The sequence below is a fragment of the Chelonia mydas genome, chromosome 2 (assembly GCF_015237465.2).
Source record: "Chelonia mydas isolate rCheMyd1 chromosome 2, rCheMyd1.pri.v2, whole genome shotgun sequence".
In the NCBI taxonomy this organism is placed as follows: Eukaryota; Metazoa; Chordata; order Testudines; family Cheloniidae; genus Chelonia; species Chelonia mydas.
The window spans coordinates 19,776,438-19,802,308 of record NC_057850.1 but is presented as its reverse complement, the minus strand read 5'-3'; the positions used below and the strand labels follow the sequence as shown (position 1 = coordinate 19,802,308).

The window sequence follows — 25,871 nt, the reverse complement described above, 5'->3', positions numbered from 1 at the left end:
ATCTGCCCAGTTCTCTTCAGGACACTCACACTGAGATTCAGGAGCTCACGCCTCTGAAATTAGTCTCCTTCCCAAATACTATTTTATCCTCGATAGTAGTAGTAATTTACAGTGAGTATTACAGCAATGTCTGCAGCCCCTGGCCAAGATCCGAGCCCCATTTTGACAGGCTCTGTACAACACATAGTAAGAGAAGCTCTCCCCCAAACAGCCTATAACCTAAACAAACATGGCTGACAAAGGGTGAGAGAAAGAGAACATTATCCCCATTTTAAAGACAGGGCTCTGAGGCCAGAAAGCGGCTCGCCCGTGGCTGCGCAGAGTAAATCTATGCCACAATCCGAGGTGTGATTTGCAGCTCTTGTGGGCAATCCCACAGTGGTTTTAGTCTAGCTAGCTCACTAAAAATAGCAGTGAAGATGCAGAGGCAGAAGCCAGCAACATGAGGACGTACCCAGGGTGACCAGGCAGCCTTGTACAACCTGAACTGATGTCCACGTCACCGGGTCTTCGCTGCTATTTTTAGTACTACTAGCTGGATTAAAGCCAGCGCAGAGATGCCTCCATGAGCTGTGAATCGCACCTTCAACCTCACTGTAGACATGGTCTCAGTCTGTAGTCCCATGCTAGGGCTTTAACCGGACATAAATCTTGCTGCCAACCCACCTGGAGTGTAAGTGAACCTGCAGGTTAGAAAGCAGACGGGTTAGGAGGAGCCTGGACTCAATGACAAGGATCTTTGGGACAAGTACAGAGGCGGTCAGGCAAAGAGCACTTGTACTCTGCTGTGGATGTCTAAACAGGTGGGAACGTCTGAGAGGGAGGGTGATGGAAGCACTCTGATTCTAGACAGGAGGCTTCCAAATCCTGATACGGAGGTTGGGAACCCCAGCACAAAGGAGCACTTCGCCTGGGGCTTACATTTCAACATGGATTCTTTCAGTATGAGTTTTCCTACGCTCTTTGATGTTCTGCCAAATCCAAATAAGAACCCAAACATCTCCGGCTTTGCTTAGCCTTTCCTCCCCTCTCTCTAGAGCCAAATAATCATAAAATACAATTAGCTTAGGGCTGAGGAGGGTCTATGTTACAGATGATTATTTTGTGCTCTCTCTAATCCTCCCACTGGGAGCCAGCCTGAGGTGAGAACCAATCTCTCCCAAACCTCCATAGTGCAGGCAGGAATGGTGCTGACCTTGGATGAATGAGGAGAGGAAAATCCAGCACTTCTTGAGGAAAGGGAGAAGTGGAGTTCAGTTTCCAAATGGGTTTTAAATGGGACATTTGTACTAAGGTTGCCAGATATAGGTGGTAAATCATTGCAACGTCCTGTCTCCTCTGAGCACACATACGCATGCTGATAATGGACAATGTCCTTTGGCCAGTTCATCCTCCACTGTTAAAAACTTGTTCTTTGGGTTCAACTGACAGTCAGAAGGGGAGTAAATATTTGCAAGTGAACAGTTTTCTGACAGGGACATTCTCAAAGGTACATTAGCTGGAAAAGAGCAAAGAGAAGCAGGAAATGCTCTGCCACCATCCTCTTTTATTGTACCGGCCTGCCAGCTCAGGCCTGGCAAGACAGTAAAATAAATCAAACACACTCAAGCTGCATGCTCAGCTTTTACAAGGAAAGCACAGGAGAGCCTCTAGAATGGGAGTGCACTGATAAGGTGATCTGACTTCACAGAATTTCAAAAAGAGTCGTCCTTTGAACTTAGGGCTCGTTTGTGAGAGATAACATTGACTAAAAAAAAAGCTTGAAAGAGCAACAAACGCATTGTCACAGAGCGAGGCACTCCTTTGCAGTTCCAAGTAGAGAGCAGTTCAGAAACAAAAAGGGGGCAATGCCCCCTGTGCTGCATCTGTTTGACTTTGATTCTGGTCAAGTTGACATTTTGAGCTTTACTTAAGTGACTTTGATTTATGTTGGAGGCTATGCCCCTGAGGGTGAAGGAACCCATTTCAGACTAGGAATTTACATTTTAGAGGACTTGTCTTTGTAGCGAAGTAAAAACCCCTATTGGGTTCTGAAATAATAATAATCAGTTGCTCTTTGTTATTATTGTACATATTATGGCAGCACCTGAGGCTCCAGCTGAGGTCAGGGCCCTATTGTTTTAAGTAGGGTGATGTCAAGAAAGTCCCTGCCCCAAGAATTTACAATCTAAATAGACAAACAGTGGGTGGGAGAAAGAAAGTGCTATTATCCCCATTTTACAGATAGGGAGCTGATAAGCGATTTGCCCAACATCACACAGTCTGTGTCAGGGCTAGGAAGTGACCGCAGATTTCTGGAGTCCCAGTGTCTTAACTACAAGATCCACTTACCGCTCTAAGAAACCTTAGAGTGTGGCACCTTAGAGACTAACAAATTTATTTGAGCATAAGCTTTCATGAGCTACAGCTCACTTCATCAGATGCATTCAGTGGAAAATACAGTGGGGAGATTTATATACACAGAGAACATGAAACAATGGGTGGAAAGCCGGGGGGAAAAACCTTTTGTAGTGATAATCAAGGTGGGTCATTTCCAGCAGTTGACAAGAACATCTGAGGAACAGTGGGAGGTGAGGGGAGGAATAAACATGGGGAAATAGTTTTACTTTGTGTAATGACCAATCCACTCCCAGTCTCTGTTGAAGCCTAAGTTAATTGTATCCAGTTTGCAAATTAATTCCAATTCAGCAGTCTCTGGTTGGAGTCTGTTTTTGAAGTGTTTTTGTTGAAGAATTGCCACTTTTAGGTCTGTAATCGAGTGACTAGAGAGATTGAAGTGTTCTCCGACTGGTTTTTGAATGTTATAATTCTTGACGTCTGATTTGTGTCCATTTATTCTTTTACGTAGAGACTGTCCAGTTTGACCAATGTACATGGTAGAAGGGCATTGCTGGCACATGATGGCATATATCACATTGATAGATGTGCAGGTGAACAAGCCTCTGATAGTGTGGCTGATGTGATTAGGCCCTATGATGGTGTCCCCTGAATAGATATGTGGACACAGTTGGCAACGGGCTTTGTTGCAAGGATAGGTTCTTGGGTTAGTGGTTCTGTTGTGAGGTGTGTGGTTGCTGGCGAGTATTTGTTTCAGGTTGGGGGGCTGTCTGTAAGCAAGGACTGGCTTGTCTCCCAAGATCTGTGAGAGTGATGGGCTGTCCTTCAGGATAGGTTGTAGATCCTTGATGATGCGTTGGAGAGGTTTTAGTTGGGGGCTGAAGGTGATGGCTAGTGGCATTCTGTTATTTTCTTTGTTGGGCCTGTCCTGTAGTAGGTGACTTCTGGGTACTCTTCTGGCTCTGTCAACCTGTTTCTTCTCTTCAGCAGGTGGGTATTGTAGTTGTAAGAATGCTTGATAGAGATCTTGTAGGTATTTGTCTCTGAATGAGGGGTTGGAGCAAATGCGGTTGTACCGTAGAGCTTGGCTGTAGACAATGGATCGTGTGGTGTGGTCTGGATGAAAGCTGGAGGCATATAGGTAGGAATAGCGGTCAGTAGGTTTCCTAGAAATGGCCCACCTTGATTATCACTACAAAAGGTTTCCCCCCACCCCGCTCGCCTGCTGGTAATAGCTCACCTTAAGTGATCACTCTCCTTACAGTGTGTATGGTAACACCCGTTGTTTCATGTTCCCTATGTATATAAATCTCCCCACTGTATTTTCCACTGAATGCATCCGATGAAGTGAGCTGTAGCTCATGAAAGCTTATGCTCAAATAAATTTGTTAGTCTCTAAGGTGCCACAAGTCCTCCTTTTCTTTTTGCGAATACAGACTAACACGGCTGCTACTCTGAAACTTACCGCTCTGACATTCAGCTCAGTCATCTACGCAACAAAGAGAGAGATACTGGAGCTGGAAAAATACCGGGGGGGGGGGGGGGGAGAGGGGGGAATTGTAAATACTCTATTTGTTTGATTATTTTCTAGATTTTTTTTTTTTTTACTCTCATAAAAAGGGTGGAAATGGAATATAAACTGTGAATTCACTTCTGCAGTCTTCATAGCCCTTTCTATTCTTTTTCTGTGAACATTTCCATGAATGTTTTCATTTTCTTCTACAGAACTTTAAAAGTCCAATATATAATCATGGACAGGTTCACATAGCCATCTTAAAATCTTTTTCATTTTCCTTCTGTTTATAAAAGTTATCAACCAATCAAAGAGCAGAAATAACAGCAGATCATTTAGATTATCAAACACTATGACTAGAGCTGGGCAGGAAACGGTTTGCAAACAAGTTTAGAGCTACTGAAAAATTTGCATGCCCTGAATCAGGACAAAAAAATTGAAATCTTAAACTTTCACAAACCAAACCTCCAAAAAAATTTTTGATGAGGGTCAATCAAAATATTATATCAAAAATTTTGAAATGTTTCACTTGTATTTTCAATTTTCTTTAACCTTTAATCCACATTTGCTAACATTTCAACACAAAAAAGTAAAAAATAAATAAATAAACTTTTTGTCTAGAAAACAATGAAATGGAGATTGACAATTTCTAACCTTTGTTTTCCCTCCAAATAACTTTTTTCAGTCAGGAGATTCATCAAAACCGACCCCGTTTCATGAACAGTTTGGATTTTAATGAATCCGAATATTTCACTATAAAAAGGGTGTGTCGAAAAATTCCTAAACAGCCCTAACTACAACAAATAGTCAAAGTCAAAGCTCATAGCCTGTGAGCAACCCATGGACTGAAATTTTCTTGTGCAAAATATGCAACAAACAAATTCTAAAATGGCAGACAAATACACAGAAATCCAACACTGCTTGTGGATAACAGGCAAAGAGGAAAAGGAGCTAAATTCACAAAATAGATTTGATGTGAATATTTTGCCTGGCTCTGAAAGATCTGACTCCTGACCGAAGGAGGGCAGGGCATGGCTCTAATGCAGGGGTGGGCAAACTTTTTGGGCTGAGGGCCACATTGCGGTTCCAAAACTGTATGGAGGGCTGGGTAGGGAAGGCTGTGCTTCACCAAACAGCCTGGCCCCCACCCCCTATCCGTCCCCTCCCACTTCCCGCCCCTTGACTGCCCCTCTCAGAACTCCCGACCCATCTAACCCCCCTCCCTGCTCCCGGTCCCCTGACTGCCCCAACCCCTATCCACTCCCCCACCCCGTGACAGGCCCCCCGGGACTTCCACACCTATCCAACCCCCCCTGTTCCCCGTCCTGTGACCACCACCCCCAGAACCTCCACCCCATCCAACCGCCCCCTACTTCCTGTCCCGACTGCCCCCCCGCACGCACCTCTGCTCTAATGTATGATCATATAGCAAACTCCCAAATGGGGCTTTTAGGCACAACCAGAATATAAACATGTAACAGTAATAAAGAGGAGTTGACAGTTGAATGAACAATCAAGATTTTGCTGAGTGACGCAGCAGGATGGGGAAGTGGTTTTGCCTATGTACACAGAAGTTGTGAGGTTGATCTTGGAATACTGCATACTGTTCTGGGGTCCACATTGTAAAAAGGATGTTGAAAAATTGGAAAGGATGTAGAGAAGAGTCACAAAAATGATTTGAGAGCTGGAGAAAATGCCTTACATTGAGACACTGAAGGATCTCATCTGATGAAGTGAGCTGTAGCTCACGAAAGCTTATGCTCAAAAAATTGGTTAGTCTCTAAGGTGCCACAAGTACTCCTTTTCTTTTTGAAGGATCTCAATTTGTTAAGCTTGTCAAAAGAGGATCAAGAGGTGATTATGGTGTATAAATACCTTCCTGGGGAAAAAAAGGATACTAAAGGGGTATTTAACCTATGGAGACAGGTATAATAAGATCCAATGGCTGGAAGTTAAAACCAGACAAATTCAAATGAGAAACAAGGCATAATTTTTTAATAGAGGAACAAACTACCTAGGGAAGTGGTAGATTCTACATCTCTCCAAATTAAGGTTCAATGTCTTTCTGGAAGATGTACTTTAGTCAAATACAAGTTACTGGACTCAATGCAGGCATCACCGAGTGAAATTCTGTGGCCTGTGATACACAGGAGGTCAGATTAGATGTTCCAGTGGTTCCTTCTGACTTTAAAATCTATTAATGGACAACATAAGTGCTTTGGGTGTTGTTTAATAAAAGTGAGTGTTTAAGCAGAGGTTTTCAAAGCTGCCAAAGAGATTTTGACACTCAGTTCCCATTGGGTGTCCTGTAAACCAGCAGCTGAAAGTCTTGCAGAAGGAGGATTTAAAAGAAAAGGTAGCAGCATGGCACACAAGGTTATGAAGATTGTTCTAGGCATAGGAATCAGGATGGAAGAAAGCCCTGTATTAATAGTATTAGGCCCAGAGCTCTGGAGCACTGGAATTCCATGTGCTCTCTCTCTCACCGGAGCAGGCATTAATTCATTGCACATTCTCATTAAACCGGCAGCTGATCACTGAAGACTTTGCTTTCTGATTACATCACACAAGCTCTTTGTTCTACTGACCTAGAGAGCTAGGAATGCAAGAGATGGCAAAGCTGCCAGACCACCACCCTGTATTCCCAGAGAAAAATGTCACCACCACGTAGTTATGTCCCTAGATTACTACTGTTACTGCTGCTATGTCTGTCCTTAGAAACTCAAACAAACAGATGGATTTGTCAAAATAAACCTACTCATTTTTTAAAACCACATTCGTCTGCAGTTCTTTTCCCTGCAGACACATCTTGGGCATATCTACAAATGTTAACTACCTGCCTTCTCAGATGAGGAAGGAAAGGTATTTGCAGACCAACTCAAACTTTTAAACTATCCAGTGGTTGAGTTTGGATTTTCAAAAGTGCCTAGAGAGTAGAGCTGGGTGACATTTTCTGACCAAAACTTTTTGAGTGAAAAATATATATTCAGGTTAAAAAACATTTTACAAATTCATGGGGGTTTTTTTAAATTGTTTTTTTTGAAAAAATATTTTTTAATTCCAAAAAAGTTGGAACATTTTTGTCTTGGAATTTTTCAAGTGAAATGTTTTGACTTTTTCAATTCAAAATTACTGTTTTTATTTCCCTTTTTAATTAAAAAAAGGGGTAATTTTGAAAGCTCAAAATCAAAATGAAATGCTGTGTTTTGGGTTAAACATTTACTTTTTCAGAAACAACTAAGTGACTTGGGAGCACAAATTTGCCCACTACTTAGATTATAAGCTTTTGTGGGCAGAAACCATTGTTTGTTATGTGTTTGTACAGTGCCTAGCACAATGGGGTCCAAATTCATTAGTGGGGCTTTAAGGCATTACTGTAATGCAAATCATTATAAATATAGTTTATTATTAATAGGTTGACTTTCAATGGGACTTTATAACTGGCAATATCCATTGTGTCACTGCTTGTATAAATGGTCTGGACATCTATAACTGGTCCAAAGCCCTAACTTTCACCATTTTCTTTTTCTAATTACCTTCCCTATCCTTTTTCCCTTTGCCTGACTTGTGTATAAAAATATCCTTCAATATGACTTTTTTGGGGGGCGGGGGGAGGGGGAAATCCTTTTAAAAGTAACCATTGAATCTATTTCATCTGTGTAATTCTCAAATAATAATGATACAGATAACCTTATTCTCTTCCTACATGTGATGAGAAGCTTTCATTTAACTAGTGTGAGGTTACCGCTCAGATGTAATACAGTAGCTCTAAAAGTGAAATCACTTTGCACATTGCAAGTAAGAGGTGGTCAAAAATTGGAATTTCCATCATCTGTGAAATTCCTAAGTTTTGACATTTGTTTCCTTCCCGAATTGGAAGGAAAAGTTGAAATATCGAAACTGTCTGAGGAACAAAAAGGTTTAAAATGTTGTCATAGAAATGTTAAATTGTTTCTTTTGGGTTTGTTGAACCAAATCAAAACATTTGGTTTCATCTTGGCTTGACTTTGAACTGTGTCTGCCTAAGCTGTCCTTGTGCTTCATAGGAGTTATAGTGTGGGTGTCTCATGCCCCCATTTTCCTCAATAGTCTGATCTCCCATGATCCACCACGGTCACAAACTCCCATGGTACACCATGGCAGTTCAGCCAGAAGGAAAACAGGAGCTTTACACATTATTTCATGGTTTCCCTGTCCTCCCACCATACCCTCGTTTGTTTCTTCCACCAGTTGCATCTTGACATATCCCAAATTGTGAGCTCAGACTCTCTTTTAACTCATTTTATGGTGCCTAGGACAATAGGATCCGTAGGCACAAGTGTAATACAGACAACAAATAAAATGACAAGCACTGCTGATCATCTGTGGAGGCCATTTTGTTGAAGACTGTTCACACAATCATAATGTGAGCTCCCCGGGCAGAACGTGAGCCGATTCGAAATGAACTAATTCTACCAAATGGACAGCTGAATGTATCAGCGCCATAGAGTCAACCTGCTCTGCCATATTACCACATAGTGTGGTGATCTTTTTAAGGCTGGGGGACCTTGTATTTATCACTGCATAACTCTTAATGCTTAACAGAGCAGCAACCAGAGCCTAGTGTTAACTGCAGCCTACAGCTCCCTGGAGACCAGCGCCTCTACTTTCAAAATGGTGGAGCTCCTCGTCACACAACAGCAGCCTCTTTCTGCATGTTCATGTTATCCATCCATCCCGCCCATGAGGCAGCGATGCCATCAAAGCAGCTGCCTCCTGGAAACAGGGCTGGCTCTAGGATTTTTGCCGCCCCAAGCAAAAAAATTTTTGGCCGCCCTGCTTTTTTTTCGTGCCCCCTCGCCCCTGGCTCCGCCCCAACCCCGCCCCTTCCCAACCCCTTCCCCAAATCCCCAGGCCCGCCCCCTCCGCCGGGTGTGCCGCATTTCCCGCCCCCCCCATCGCTTCCTGCGGCTCCCCCACCCGCAACCCCCCACCCTCGCTCACCTCCGCTCCGCCTGCTCCCCTGAACACACCGCCACTCTGCTTCTCCCCCCTCCCTCTCAGGTGAGGGAGAGGCGGCGCGTTCAGGGAAGCAGGCGGAGCGGAGGTGGGGGGGGGGGAGAGTGCAGGAAGTAACGGGGGGTAGAGGAACTGCTCCCCGCCCCAACTCACCCCTGCTCCACCACCGCCACCTCCCCCAAGCGCGCCCCTGCTCGGCTTCTCTCCCTCCCTCCCAGGATTGCCACGCCAAACAGCTGTTTTGCGCACGGCAAGCTGGGGGGGAAGCAGCAGAGCGGCGGCGGCACGCTCAGGGGAGCAGGCAGAGACGAGCTGGGGCAGCGGGGGCACATTTCTGGGTGCAGCATGGCCGCTGGCGGAACGCCTCCCCTAGAAATGTGCTGCCCCAGGCACCTGCTTGTTTTGCTGGTGCCTAGAGCTGGCCCTGCCTGGAAAGAAGATAACCAGATTTGCTCTCTTTTACAGAAAGTGTGTTTAATCTTAAATATTGGAAGTCTGATTCTGATTTCACACTATTTTAACCACTGGTGCAACTCTGTAAACTTAAGAGATTTCAGAGTAGCAGCCATGTTAGTCTGTATCCGCAAAATAAAAAAAAAAAAAAAAAAAGAACAGGAGTACTTGTGGCACCTTAGAGACTAACAAATTTATTAGAGCATAAGCTTTCGTGGGTTACAGCCCACTTCATCGGATACACTGAATGGAACATATAGTAAGAAGATATAGATATAAATATACACATACAGAGAAGGTGGAATTTGCCATACAAACTGTAAGAGGCTAATTAATTAAGATGAGCTGTTATCAGCAGGAGAAAAAAAACTTTTGTAGTGATAATCAAGATGGCCCATTTAGACAATTGACAAGAAGGTGTGAGGATACTTAACATGTGGAAATAGATTCAATATGTGTAATTACCCAGCCACTCCCAGTTTTTATTCAAACCCAAGTTAATGGTATCTAGTTTGCATATTAATTCAAGCTCAGCAGTTTCTCGTTGGAGTCAGTTATTGAAGCTTTTCTGTTGCAGAATTGTGACCCTTAAGTCTTTTACTGAGTGGCCAGAGAGATGTTACTCACAATGTACAACAGTAGCAGCAAAATCAGATCCAGCCCTTAGATATCTTTATTGAAAGTAATTGCTACTGACTAGTTCCATGTAAGTTGGCCATTCCTAGATTTACATTGACTACAGAACCCAAAACACAGGAAGAGTTGCTAGGAATAAACTAAAAAGTACGTTATACATGATGATAAACTACCCAGGGTGATTTGGAGAAATTAAATACTTTGAGCCTTCAGTCTCCCAAATGATTTGTAAATGAAACAGCCGTGATTTATGGCTCTAGCAGATATGTCAAGCCTGACGTTTATTCTGTGAAAAATACATTTGAATTCTTCTCTAAATAAATCATTTTAAAAATCCACATTGCTCTCAAACATTGCTTAAGATACGTGAGTGATAAATTAGAATCCGTAACACTGGGTGGTGCAGTCTCAAGGATTAATGTGTTTCTATCTAGGGAAAATATGGATTCAAATTTACATCAGGGCAAAAGTGAAACACTAAGTGGCTTCCATCCAGTCCTCTGCAAGTGGTTAAGGTCACGATTTTTATGAAAAAAATCTCCTGTCAAGGACCTTCGTCCCAACCTCAAAAAGAGTTAAATTTCTGGGAATAACTTATACCTGATCATTCCTGCACTGAGGACTTAGGCTCCCATACAGCTATCATCTCCTAAGTTATAATTATGTGGTTGGTTAGGGCTGCCTCCCATCCTGAGAAGTCAGAGGATGGCCCCACTTTTGCATTATAAGTGGTGCCTACATAGCTTCAAAGATACATAAAACAAGAGAGAAAAGCCGTTGACAAGCTTTGGGTGCAATCCTGCAATAATGCTGGATATAGAGCTTCCCACTGGAAATACATGAGTGTTTACAGTACAGATCTGGGGTTAGATTCAAGCCCTTAATAGTACTGCCAACATGAACACTCTGTTGCCCCCTGTCCACAGTGCACCCATCCGGTAGACATTATTTGGTACTGTGATTATTAACATAGCAGGTGAACTTAGATACAGAGCTTTATCTATGAGAGACAGTGTAGTCCAGTGGACAGGATACAGGAATTAAACTCAGACCTAGATTTTAGTCGCAATAATGCCACTAGCCTGCTGTGTAACCTTGGCACAGTCATTTCGCCTCTCTGTGCCTCTGTTTACCCTCCCACTCTTTGTCCTATTTAGATTGTAAGCTCTATAGGGAAGAGACCCTCTTATTCTGCATTTGTACAGTGCCTCACACAATGGCACCCCAATCTTGATTGGAGCCTATAGTACCATAATACAAATAAACAAACAAGTAAATGAAATGTTTATACCTTGGTGTACATGTCTACCTACACGTAGAGTTATGCATGCACTGGCCAAATAGTGCTCTCAGTTTCACGAGTGAATATAAGAACGGCAATACTGAGTTAGATTAAAGGTCCATCTAGCTCAGTATTCTGGATTTCTAAATAGACTGCTTCCGCCGACGTGCACGGGCTGAAATTGTGGAAAAGAAGCATCACTTGCCCCATAACCTCAGCCGTGCAGAACACAATGCCATCCACAGCCTCAGAAACAACTCTGACTTCATAATCAAAAAGGCTGACAAAGGAGGTGCTGTCATCATCATGAATAGGTCGGAATATGAACAAGAGGCTGCTAGGCAGCTCTCCAACACCACTTTCTACAAGCCATTACCCTCTGATCCCACTGAGGACTACCAAAAGAAACTACACCATTTGCTCAAGAAACTCCCTGAAAAAGCACAAGAACAAATCCGCACAGACACACCCCTGGAATCCCAGCCAGGGGTATTCTATCTGCTACCCAAGATCCATAAACCTGGAAATCCTGGACGCCCCATCATCTCAGGCATTTGGCACCCTGACAGCAGGATTGTCTGGCTATGTAGACTCTCTCCTCAGGCCCTACGTTACTAGCACTCCCAGCTATATTCAAGACACCACTGACTTCCTGAGTGATCTTCCTGAAAACACCATCCTAGCCACTATGGATGTAGAAGCCCTCTACACCAACATTCCACACAAAGATGGACTACAAGCCGTCAGGAACAGTATCCCCGAGAATGTCACGGCAAACCTGGTGGCTGAACTTTGTGAATCTGTCCTCACCCACAACTATTTCACATTTGGGGACAATGTATACCTTCAAATCAGCGGCACTGCTATGGGTACCCGCATGGCCCCACAGTATGCCAACATTTTTATGGCTGACTTAGAACAACGCTTCCTCAGCTCTCGTCCCCTAATGCCCCTACTCTACTTGCGCTATATTGATGACATCTTCATCATCTGGACCCATGGAAAAGAAGCCCTTGAGGAATTCCACTATGATTTCAACAATTTCCATCCCACCATCAACCTCAGCCTGGATCAGTCCACACAAGAGATCCACTTCCTGGACACTATGGTGCTAATAAGCGATGGTCACATAAACACTACCCTATACCGGAAACCTACTGACCGCTATGCCTACCTACATGCCTCCAGCTTTCGTCCAGACCACACCACACGATCCATTGTTTACAGCCAAGCTCTACGATACAACCGCATTTCCTCCAACCCCTCAGATAGAGACAAACACCTACAAGATCTCTATCAAGCATTCTTACAACTACAATACCCACCTGCTGAAGAGAAGAAACAGATTGACAGAGCCAGAAGAGTACCCAGAAGTTACCTACTACAGGACAGGCCCAACAAAGAAAATAACAGAATGCCACTAGCCATCACCTTCAGCCCCCAACTAAAACTTCTCCAACGCATCATCAAGGATCTACAACCTATCCTGAAGGACAACCCATCACTCTCACAGATCTTGGGAGACAGGCCAGTCCTTGCTTACAGACAGCCCCCCAACCTGAAGCAAATACTCACCAGCAACCACACACCACACAACAGAGCTACTAACCCAGGAACCTATCCTTGCAACAAAGCCCGTTGCCAACTGTGTCCACATATCTATTCAGGGGACACCATCATAGGGCCTAATCACATCAGCCACACTATCAGAGGCTCGTTCACCTGCACATCTACCAATGTGATATATGCCATCATGTGCCAGCAATGCCTCTCTGCCATGTACATTGGTCAAACTGGACGGTCTCTACGTAAAAGAATAAATGGACACAAATCAGATGTCAAGAATTATAACATTCAAAAATCAGTCGGAGAACACTTCAATCTCTCTGGTCAATTGATTACAGACCTAAAAGTGGCAATTCTTCAACAAAAAACTTCAAAAACAGACTCCAACGAGAGACTGCTGAATTGGAATTAGTTTGCAAACTGGATACAATTAACTTAGGCTTCAACAGAGACTGGGAGTGGATGGGTTATTACACAAAGTAAAACTATTTCCCCATGTTTATTCCTCCCCTCACCTCCCACTGTTCCTCAGACGTTCTTGTCAACTGCTGGAAATGGCCCATCTTGATTATCGCTACAAAAGGTTCCCCCCCACCCCCACCCCCCGCTCTCCTGCTGGTAATAGCTCACCTTAAGTGATCATTCTCGTTACAGTGTGTATGATAACACCCATTGTTTCATGTTCTCTGTGTATATAAATCTCCCCACTGTATTTTCCACTGAATGCATCTCATGAAGTGAGCTGTAGCTCACGAAAGCTTATGCTCAAATAAATTTGTTAGTCTCTAAGGTGCCACAAGTACTCCTTTTCTTTTTGTCTTCTGGCAGTGGCCAATGCCAGGTGCCCCAGAGTGAATGAATGAACATGAATGAATGAATGAATGAATGAATGAACAGAACAGGTAATCATCAGGTGATCCGTCCCTTATCACCCATTCCCAGCTTCTGGCAAACAGAGGCTACAGACCTCATCCCTGCCCGTCCTGGCTAACAGCCATTGATGGACCTATCCTCCATGAACTTATCTAGTTCTTTTTTGAACCTTGTTATAGTCTTGGCCTTCACAACATCCTCTGGCAAGGAGTTCCACAGGTTGACTGTGCATTTTGTGAAGAAATATTTCCATTTGTTTGTTGTAAACTTGCTGCCTATTAATTTCCTTTGGTGACCCTTAGTTCTTGTGTTATGAGAAGGAGTAAATAACTCTTCCCTATTTACGTTCTCCACACCTATCATGATTTTATAAACCTCTATCATATCGCCCGTTAGTCGTCTCTTTTCCAAGCTAAAAAGTCCCAATCTCTCCTCATATGGAAGCTGTTCCATACCACTAATAATTTTTGTTGCCCTTTTCTGAACCGTTTCCAATCTCAATATATCTTTTTTGAGATGGGGTAACGACCTCTGCACACAGTGTTCAAGATGTGGGCGTACCATTGATTTATATAGAGGCAACATGATATTTTCTGTCCTACTTTCTATCCCTTTCTTAATTATTCCCACCATTCTGTTCGCTTTTTTTGACTGCTGCTGCACATTGAGTGGATGTTTTCAGAGAACTATCCACAGTGACTCCAAGATCTTTCTTGAGTGGTAACAGCTAATTTAGATCCCATCATTTTATACGTATAGTTGGGATTATGTTTTCCAATGTGCATTACTTTGCATTTATCAACATTGAATTTCAGCTGCCATTTTGTTGCTCAGTCACCCAGTTTTGTGAGATCCTTTTGTAGATTTTTCAATGAAAAAATTCAAACCAAAAAGGAAATCTCTTGTTTCATTTCAATTTTCAAAACACAGAAGTGTTGGGTTTGGGGTTCTTTGCTCCTCCAGTTCAGCTTTCTTTCTTTTTTCACCCCACCTCCCTCCCTTTCCTCCAGTGGAAAATAAGGGGTGGGGAAAGTGTAAAAAAAAAAAAAAAAAGTGGGAAGAAAATATTTTTTTCATTTTTTCCTCCCACTTTCTCTGCCTTTTCTTGTTATCCAAAATGAAGCAAGATCTCCATTTTTCTTTCACAGAATCATAGAAATGTAGGCCTGGAAGGAAACTCGAGAGATCCTCTAGTCCAGCTCCCTGAGCTGAGGAGGACTATTCTCAAAAACTGGAATGAAAGATCATTTTATTTTGTTTTGAATTTTTTTCATTGAAAAAAATCAAAATTAATCTATAACTTTTGGCCAACTCCTAGCCAATTGTTGGGAGAGAGAATATGGCATTGTACTATATCTTTGTTTTAGATTTTTTAATTGAAAAATATCCATGGTAATTTTTAAACAAAGTCATAAGCTTGAACAAAGTGGAGAGCAATATAAAAGGCCTAAGGGGCTGATCCTGCCCCACCGGGTTCAATGGGCGCTCCATCACTGACTTCCAGGAATGCAGGATCAAGCATAAAACACTAAGCATCTACCACATCATATCTCAGGGAAAACTGACAGCTTCTTTATTAGAAATGTTTCGAGACAGTTTCAGTAATGAAACTCTACTCTCATCATGATGAGAAGCTTATAATGTAAAGTTGTACCCAAACCTGGAAAAGATCAATTGTTATGCTTTTCTTACTAGCTTATTTCATTAATAAGCAGAGATGCTAAAATCTTGGCCAAGATAATGGCAGTAATATCAGCTAAATTACTCCCACACTTACCAGCTATAGACCAAGTGGGATTTGTATATGGGCATAAAGCCACTGTTGAGCCAAGGAGACTATTTAGCCTTCTGCATTACACAAAGCATTATAGCCATCCAGATTTAATAGACTGATGGAGAGCAAGAAGGCATTTATTTGTATGGAATGGGCTTCTGTGTTCATAGTGGTACAAAAATAAATCTGGGAGAACAATTTATTGGCTCGATTATAACTCCCCGCGCTGTAATGATTAAGGGACAGGCTTCATCCCCATTCATGTTTTCTAGGAAAAGCTCACCCACCATTACTATCTGATGCAGTGATCATTTACAGCATAGTTTTTAGGACCTCAGATAGCATCAAAGGAAAAAAAGAAGTGAATAGAGAGGAAGGTGCATTGCATTGCAATGCTCTCTTCGCTTTTATTCCCTCTCCTGAGGAATCAGCATCAGAATTTATGATTATTGATATTTGTGGGCTCATTCTGGCTACTTAATTCATTATGTCAAATCAGAATATTTATGCAGGCTCTTTGGTTCCCCTCTATATTCCTTAAATAACTCTTTACAAAGAGCACAAAGGAAAAATAAAGGGAGATGGGTGGCAACCAATTTGAGGGATACCCACAATATGTATTATTGGTCATGCCTAGTGGGCACAACAAAGAGCAAGGCCCCAGTGTGCTAAGCACCATATAACACACAATTTGGGTATGTCTACACTAGAAGGTGTAATTTCCAGTTCAAACAGACATATCCAAGCCAACTCTGATCAAACTAGCATGCTAAAAATAGAAGTTTAGCCGTGGCTGTATGAGCGATGGGAGGGCCTAGCCACTTGAGATCGTACGTAGGGTCTTGGATGGGATCGTACCTGCGGAGGCTAGCTCATTCTGCCACTCACGTCGTAACAGCTACGCTTCTATATCTAGCACACTAGCTGGCTCAGAACTAGGGTGGGTATGTCTGCTCAAGCTGAAAGTTACATCTTCCAACTCCAGTGTAGACATACCCACAGAGTTTACATTCTAAACAGAGAAGACTGACAAAGAATGGGAGGGAGAACAGAGAAGTGAAGCAGCATGCCCAGTCAGTGGTAAAGCTGGGAACAAAACCCAGCTCATGACTCTCTGTCCATTCCCATAGCCTCACTGCCTTTCACGTGTGTGCATATAACACCTATTCTCAGTGCTACAGTGGAAGATTTAAGAGGGTGTAAAAAAATCTGTCATTGCCTTATTAGGCACAGACACAGTCATTAAGATTAAAACATTACCCAGACTCAAATTCCCTATAGTAATATTTGCTTTTGCTTTGTCAGATCAGCTGCTTAGTAAGCCAAACAGAACAACTGTCAGATTTTAGTAGAAGGATCAGATGTGCAGGATTGCACTGAAAAAAGGAATCTTACAGAGAAAGATAGCAGCTTGAGAAATACATGAGGGCCACACAGAGTACATGACGAACTGGGCACAGTAGCCAATGCAGAGCAGTTTGTGAAAAACGGAGCGTCCCATTCAATGTTCCCTCTAATTTTTGACAGGCCGTGTACGCAAAAAATTTCTTCTGTGCAAATTATTGTGCTTTGTGCAAATTTTTGTGCGTGCGGTGTTTGCCATGTGTGCAGGGTTCAGGATCTGTGTGCGCGCACACACACAGCTTAGAGGGAACAGTGGTCTCGTTGCTGTACCGGTCACCATGGTAAACACCACCCTATCCTCAGCTGGTGTAAATTGGGGCACCACCATTAAAGTCAATGAAGCACCAGTGAATTACAGCAGCTGAAGAGGTGACCCAATAGTGGTCTGCCTTTTTAGGTACGAACATGGCACCAGCGCTGCAGTAGGTGAGTGCCAGGTTGTGCCATTAGGGTTCAGCCCTCAGTGAGGCCGATACAGAGCAGGACTAACACCAGCAGGAGCACCGCTGTGGCTCCTGGCACTCCCTAGCATGCCAGGGGAATGTACCTTCCTCCAATGCTCTTCAGGACACGCAACATACACTGTCCTGCACACCCAGCCAGCTCCACTGCAGAGGAGGGACAGGGCAAACTCACCCCTCCCTGCCCCCATTTGGGGCAGCATGCACCTCTCCATTCTTTGCACACCCTAGGCATCATCCTGCAAGATGCTGAGCACTTAAGCAAGACGTTCAATGCCTTCATCACCCCGTAAAGCCAGGGAGAGCTCAGGCTGCTCTGCAGCTTACAGCCATGCCGGGTCAGGCCCTAAGCAGGGGCTTAGTCCTCAGCATGGTCTAATGTTTGCAAACGCTGACTGTCTGGTCCACTCAAAGGCCAATGGATTACAGAGGGCACATTTAACAAAATGACAAGGGTTATAGCATTCACGATAACACGAATGCTAATGACCTTCTATAGTCATCCTAAATCACCATAAGAAATATCACATCCTAGATTTGGGGCTTTGTTTCAGGAGACGCTTACATTTCCATATACACAAATCACAAATTATAAACATTATCTGCCTCAGACAACAAGCTATCTCTGAGAGCAATGGATATATTTTGCACCAAGAATGTGCTTCCTACACTATTCCTAGAGTTGGGTGGGAAATGGTTTCTCCTGCAAAAAATTTCAAGCTTCTCATATATTTTCCCCAGGATAAACCTGAGCCCTTTAAAAAATTTTCACAGGGGTGACTCAATAGCATCCTGCTTCTGTTTTCCCTTTCTTAAACAAACAGCACACTGTCCAAAGGAAATCAAGCATTCTTCACCTACCGTCTACTTTACTTGGTCCTCAGGTCACTGCCCCAAGCCCAGTTCAGCGTCTTTCTCCTGATAATCCAAAATAACACAAAGTCTTTCAAAACAGAATGCAAACTCCCCCAGCTGGGCACAGTCTCTCCTCCCTGAGGGTCCGTTTTTCTGCCTCCCAGCTCCCCGAACCTGGAGTTTGTCCTGCACAAGCCTTGCCTGCTGGTATATTCCCCTCTGCTGACTCAAGGACCTGAAGAAGCCTTCTTACTCTCTGCAGGCATAACCACAGTTTCCTGGATGCCCCCACATCCTCCATGCTGGAATCACCTGATTCTTCTCAGGTGGGGCTCATTCTGTAATCATGGTTAGCTAGCCCCAGTCCTCCAGCTGTTAAGGAACAAGCCACTCAATTACAGAGAGAGAGAAAGCAAGTGAGTGCTCCCAGAAAAGGCCATTACCCAGTGGATCGGGCACTGCTATGGATGACACAGGTTCAAGTCTCCACTCTGCCTGATTCAGGCTTAGCAAAGGGACACCCCACGTTTTGTAACCTCGGTCTCTCACATCTTAGGGAATGCCTTCACCACTGGGCTATTTTGGGGGTTTTTTTCCTCTATGACCAGAAATTCCATCCTGGATCTAAGAAAACTTCCTATCAAAACAGATACAGAAAAATAATGCAGGAAGTTTTGGTTTTCATGAATCAGCATTTTCCAACCAAAAAATATTTTGTCAAAAAATTCCCAACCAGCTCTACTTCCTACTAAGCAATGTTCAAGTGAAATATATCCAACAGGGAGAGCTCTTGAGACCGGTAACCTACAAAGGGTACAACCTGATTATCTGTAGAACAGTTTGAACTCTCAAAAGTAAATATTGCAAATGTCTTACAGCAGGGGAACTGAGACCTTGAACTAGAACTAGTCAAGAGGAATGGTCAGAAGGAGCCATAAAACAGATGTAAAAAAAATAATACATTTCCTGTAAACAGACATTCTCTCTCATATGATATTTCATGAGTGAAAGTATCAATAGGCACCACTTGATGTTCTGGAAACGTCAAATAATACAAGTAGAGCTGCCTGGAAATTTTCCAACAGGACGTTTTTTCCACTGGAAAATGCCAATTAGCTGAAAGTCCAATGTTTCACGGAAACGTCCATTTCAACCAAATTTCATTTTTAAAAAATGGAACAGAACTTTTCAATTTTCCATTTTGAAATGACTTTTCCTTTCAATTTTTTAAAAATATGATAGTTTATTTAACACAATATAAAATAAAAAAAGTCAAAATCAGAATGAAACGCTTCCATTTTATCAAAATGAAACATTTCAATCAAGCCAAAAAGATTTTTTTCCAGGGGAAACGTTGACTGTTTTTTGGTTTTGTTCATTTTTGGAATGGAAAACATTTAGAAATCATGGAATTTCCTATGAAACAGAAAATCCAGTGCCCTCCCGCCTCTAAATACAAGTGTTTGGGATTTAAAAAGATATTATTCCCATAATGTTAGAGACTGTAGCCCAGATCCTCAGCCCTTCATCTGCCTCCCTGTGTACCACTGTAGCAGTACAGGATTTCCTGTTGTAGCTATCCTTACACCACTTACACCTCACCACTACACTACGGGATGGCTCAGTGCAGGCTCTAGCATGATGGGCTCTGGTGATCTTGGCTGCTGGAGTAACTATCTGCCAGTACACATTAGAGCAGCCCTAAAGCTGCTTTAACTTGTGCCAGGAAGCAGTGTAGACCCTGGCACTCCTAGGATGAGTCCAGGGACACAAAGGTGGCCTAAAGCCACTTATGCCCCCTCACTTGCCCCAGGTGTGCTAGCAGCTGCTTTGGCACATCTGGCGATAGAGTCCTGAGCACTGGCCAATGCCCTAACTATTCATATTGGGTATGAAAACTGCAAATGAAACAAACCAAGATCAGAGTCCCATTGAGCAAGGCACTGTGCAAGCACATAGTAAAAGATTGTAAGCTCTTCAGGGCAAGGGCTATCTCAATAGACAAGCCAGGCAAAGAGTGGGAGGAGAAATTGAGGGGTGAAGCGATTTGCCCACGATCAAAAAACAGGTGAGTGGCAGAGCCAGTAATAGCAACTAGTTCTCTTGAGTCCCACTCTAGTACCCTGTCCACTGAGCCATACAGCTATGGTCCAGGCTGATATCAAACAGCTGCTGTGTTTCCCCCACAGAGGTGGCTTCCTATCACTAGTGGATGAGCGTCTGCAGCTTGAGATTTTTCTGGGATGAAAATCATAAGACTCATTCTGCTGATTTTAGTGGTAAAACCCTTGCTAATGAACTGATTCAGATCTAAGGAATCCCTTGTAGCACAGCAGGCTCGTCTGCCAGTGAAACACCGTTTGAAACTCAGGGCTTGTACACACAGGGAAAACTGCCAGCATAGCTATGCCAGTAAAACTCCCATGTGGACACTCTTGTGTCAGTATAAACTAAACTGGAAAAAAAAGCACTCTTATTCCGGGAAAAGAGTGCCTACAGGGAGAGTTTTACTGGCATACCTACGCTAGTATACTTATACTGGGATAGCTGGACTGGTAATTCCCCCCATATGCAAGCTCTTAGAGGGTGCAGGAGTCCGGGATTGTATCTCCCTGATGAACACCTGGGGCCTAAATGTTTTCATTTTACTGAAGTCAGAACAAAGAATGATAAAAAAGAATATTCCTGCCCAGGAAGGCTCAGTAACACAAGCTGATAAGCACCTCTCTTTTCTCCACAAATTACCGAGCTTGTCTCATTAGACAACAGAAGAGGGTTCAAAGCTGTGAAGTATGTTGGGCCAGATGGATCTTCCTACCTCTAACATGTCTAAAGGAAATGCCTTGACATTTGTTATTGCCCTTGGCACTACTCTCTAAAGCAGTGGTGTCTAACTCTATGGCCTGGGGGGCCACTTCTAGCCCTCAAGGCTCTCGTGGTGGCACTTGAGGGCAATTGTATTTGATTTTGAACTGAAAGTGTGTGCTGGGAACCGCTCTGGCCATATTTCAATGGACGTGCTTAACTCTGCCTCAGAGAGGTAGTCGGCACACTGTCTCCCCGGGTGTATCCTACCACTGCCCCCAAAAGCAGCTCTGGTGTGAGCCTGGAGCTCTCTGAGCGTCTGACCTTCCCTGCTGCAGCTGGTTGGCAGCGCCCCATGCTGGGGGAATCCGGCACAAACGGAGTGGAACATAGCAAAGTACCTGCCCCACAGTACGGATTGTGGCCCCTCGGCCTTTCTTAAATGGTATGCTTGGGCCCTGCTGAAGAAGTTGGATACCACTGGTAGTATCTTGGAGGGGAAATCAGAGTCTACCAGTCTGAATGTGAAAATGATATGAAATATTTCTTAGTGATAGAAACTAAGGGCTCAACCCATGGGAGGTGCTCAGCTCCTTGCCAGACTAGTCCCCAAAAGTTCATTTTGTAATCTACGTGCAAGACTTCCACAATGTAATGTTTCCTGGCAGTATACTACTCAGCCACTAGATGTCTCTGTCTGCTTCATAGAGCTGCAAGCAGGGTGTGACCCCTATTAAATATAGACACAAAGCTGGAACTCAAGCTGTGTGGAAGCCCGCCTATTTGTGTCTCAGGTTTCTAGTTGTTTTAAATAAATGCCTCCTGTTTAAGATGGACTGTGGGTCCATGTATCAGGATACAGGGTGATTTATTGTGAGTGTCTTTCCAATGCAGTAACAAATATATGTTAGTTGGATGATTAACTGTTTTCACTAGCTGACAAACTGGGTCCTTGTGAACTATACACCTTGAAGAACATCCGATCTGCAACACCCAGCTTGAGTTATTTAGCTGGGCACTGGGGACCACCACAGGGGGAAAGGGAGAAGAAATCCCTTCTGATTGGCCACAGAATGGCAGAAGAGATGCTATCCAGAGTTGCTCCATAGTAGCTTTTCTAACTTAATAGTTGTCATGTATTCTCCACCATTCTTGCATCCCCCTCTAGGGTGGAAGGAGAAGAAGGTCCACAAAGCAAAGAGTTTTCTGGCTTCACCACTTCATCCCAGACCCTCCGGTATGTAGTTGTGCAGAGCGCCCCATATTAGTCCCTTTCTGAACAACATCATTGACCACAATTCAGGGCCTGATCCTGCACTAAGTTCATTGGGAGTTTTGAACATGTAGGATCAGGGCCAACAAGGTCAGGTCACACAAATCAAAGGGTTTGAAACAAATTCCAACCTCTGGCCTAACAACACACAGTTTGGAAGTCAATAGATCAGAAAGGTGTTTAAATGAGTGAAGGAAACCTTTTCCTCTATCACCTAGCTGAGAAACAAGTTGTTTGGCCCACGGTAAAAACTCTAGAGACCCTCAGTTCACACACACAGGCTCTGCAAAAAAAAATATATATATGTTTGTCTGAGTTGGTTTCCAGACATTTTGCTGTGGCCCCAGTTTTTCTCATTGCATCCTGCTTTGTGTCTACAAGCACAGCACTCAGCACCTGTACTGTATGAACGAGCCCTGCACAGACATGAAGGCCAAGATTTTCAAAAGTGACTCATGATTTTGGGTACCCAGCTGAGGGCTTGAGGCTTGATTTTCAGAATGTAGGAGCCTGACAAGTGTTTCAAGTTGGGCATCCAAACCCTGAAACACCACAAATCATGACAAAGGTTTCAGAGTAGCAGCCGTGTTAGTTTGTATCCGCAAAAAGAAAAGGAGGACTTGTGGCACCTTAGAGACTAACAAATTTATTTGAGCATAAGCTTTCGTGAGCTACAGCTCACTTCATCGGATGCATTCAGTGGAAAATCCTCCTTTGTTTTAGCTGTGACACTCTGCGTATCTTTCCCACACCTGAAGAAGAGCTCTGTGTAAGCTCAAAATCTTGTCTCTTTCACCAAAAGAAGTTGGTCCAATAAAAAAATATTACCTCACCTACCTTGTTTTTCTTATGTTATAGATGTTAATTCAAATAGGAGAAAAATGGCAAAGATGTATGTGGCTAAATTATCAGAGAGAGAATTAAGACCAGCTCATTTCTATGTCTGCCCCAAACTGCAAAACAGCCAGAGTGTTTTGCAGTTTGGGGCAGACATAGAAATGAGCTGGTCTTAATTCTCTCTCTGATAATTTAGAATCATAGAATATCAGGGTTGGAAGGGACCTCAGCAGATCATCTAGTCCAAACCCCTGCTCAAAGCAGGACCAATCCCCAATTTTTGCCCCAGATCCCTAAATGGCCCCCTCAAGGATTGAACTCACAACCCTGGGTTTAGCAGGCCAATGCTCAAACCACTGAGCTATCCCTCCACAAACATCTTTGCCATTTTTCTCCTATTTGAATTAACATCTATAACATAAGAAAAACAAGGTGGGTGACGTAATATTTTTTTATTGGACCAACTTCTTTTGGTGAAAGAGACAAGATTTTGAGCTTACACAGAGCTCTTCTTCAGGTGTGGGAAAGATATGCAGAGTGTCACAGCTAAAACAAAGGTGGATTTTCCACTGAATGCATCCGATGAAGCAAGCTGTAGCTCACGAAAGCATATGCTCAAATAAATTGGTTAGTCTCTAAGGTGCCACAAGTCCTCCTTTTCTTTTCACATATCATGAGTCACTTTTGAAAGTCCTGGCCAAAGGACTTGATCCTCCTTTCCTTGCCACCCAAAAACTGCATTTGTACCCATAGGTTTGTGAATGCCAATGCAGTCCACCAGAGATCTGATTTGCAAGCAAGGGTACATTGGATTTGCAAACCACACTTGTAGCAAAAAAAGTTGCGCAATGCTACAAGACCACCACATTTAACAGAAAGCTCTGTGTGTGTGTGTGTGTGTGTGTGTAGTTTGTTCTTTACAGGACGCTTCCAAAGGTACATCCTCTTACTCACCACTGATTCAGCTTGGTAATGTAAAGTCAATGAAAAAAGGTGCCAACATTCCTCTGTGCTACAATCATTAAAGAGCAACCGCCAGCGTTCCCACACATTTACAAAATTGTTGTTCTTTGTCCTATACTGCATATGTGTTTCATAACCAAATGGTGTGCAGCTTGTCAACACCTTTTTACGCCATACATTCTTCCCTCCAGGGCTTTGTTTTGTGTGTCATCTTAAGGAGCACAATGTCCTCTTTTTGTAACATGCAAGAGAGGGTTAGTAATGAACATATTTCTCTCAAACACAAGCATCAAAGGAAAAGGAAGGGCCCCGCACACCTGTCTGTCTACCAGTGGGTATTATGCAGTGCCCTCTGTGCTTGATCCACAGAGGATATGAATCTGCTATAGCTGTCAACTAACGGAGTTTGGCCCAGGTCCTTTAAGGACTTAGGCCTCTGCCCTTTAGTTCAAGCTTGTAGAGCTTATGCTCTTAGCTCTGAAGGTCCTGAATTCAGTCCCCTGTGACAGTCAAGAGGACAGTTGTTATATATGAATTTGAGATGGCTGTTGATGCCTCAAACTCTGAAATACATTCTCAGTAAAACTATCCATGGAAACTCATGTACCACTCCCATTAAGTTCTGCCATGAGTGTGCATCTGATGGATCCATTTGGGCTTTACTTACAAGCAACCCCGTGTATGTTTCATAGTATCTAGTAGGTCTCTGTTGCTTCCTGCTTTATTTACCTTTTACTGTTACTCAGGCCATTTTCATGGAGTCAGGGAGCCAAGCTAAATTCCCCTCTTGTTGACACCAGTGCAATGAGGGTGGACAGTGTGACTGAGAGGAGAGTTTGGCTCACTGGGGCAGCTGGTGTGTAACTAAGAGTGGATCTAGATCAGGATCTTTACTACTTAGAAATTTACTGTAGTTTTGTTCTTTACTGACCTCCTGATGTTCTAAGATTCTCATTTCACATCAGAGCTGTGTGAAACTGCAATTGGACAGAGGATATAATCCAGGTAAAGAATAAACAGAGTGGAGGGACCATTTTAAAAATCTAAGACATCTGCTTTGTGCCAAACAGAATCCCACATACACTTTAACCTATGGAACAGGCTATTTCTGAAACCGTCTTTTTTTTTTTTTTCCCCCCGTTCCTTAAACCCAAGATCACCTGCCAAATACACTGGAGTGTTCTCTCGTGAAGAACTCCCCCAAAATCCTTTGGAACTTTAAAAGGTCAGGTTGACTGCTCCTGATTCAAGAGAATGCCTGGTTCTTTGCTTCCTGCTTTACATGAAAGCAATGACGTGTGACTGGATGTGCTATTATACTGATTACCTTGGATGCGTTTATAAGAAGAAAGCAGGTTGTAGGCTAAGTGCCGTCACCCATACAAGCACTCCAGGGAGTTGGTAGAATTACACTGCTTAGAGGATGGTTTTGCTCTGACCAAATGTTTTCCATCATGTTTTTGCAACAATTGCCTATTTATTTCAATCTGTAGGCACAACTAGAATTGACACCAACCAAATCACATTCCTCCTTTCTTTATGCTCATTTTATCAATGTATTTAGATATGGAATTAATATTAATGATGGACCTGGACCCAAACTTGGAAATGGAGTTGAATTGTAGTTTGTGATTCAGACCCCTGTAGCAGGCTAAATATGCAGCCACATGTCTGAACATACCAACCTTGAGAAAAGTTCAGATTCAGAGCCAGAGTCAAAACCCACATGTTCAGGAATGGTAGGGTTTTTGTTACCACCAATTGCAGAGATAAGGAATCTGATTCTGCTCTGAGTTACACTGGTGCAAACCTGGTCTGACTCTGTGGCAGCCTCTAATGTT

At 43.3% G+C, this 25,871-nt stretch overlaps 1 long non-coding RNA gene across 3 annotated transcripts in view; it reads right to left on the bottom strand.

Moving 5' to 3' along the window:
- Positions 1-25,871, bottom strand: part of LOC114018507 — a 51,453-nt gene that overhangs the window by 13,997 nt on the left and 11,585 nt on the right. Inside the window, exon 1 of one of the 3 annotated variants that reach the window (XR_005224242.2) lies at positions 18,159-18,215. The exons of the other annotated variants lie outside the window; for them this stretch is intronic. This is a non-coding gene — a long non-coding RNA (uncharacterized LOC114018507). Of the gene's footprint in view, positions 1-18,158; positions 18,216-25,871 lie in introns of those variants that run through there. 3 annotated transcript variants of the gene reach the window in all.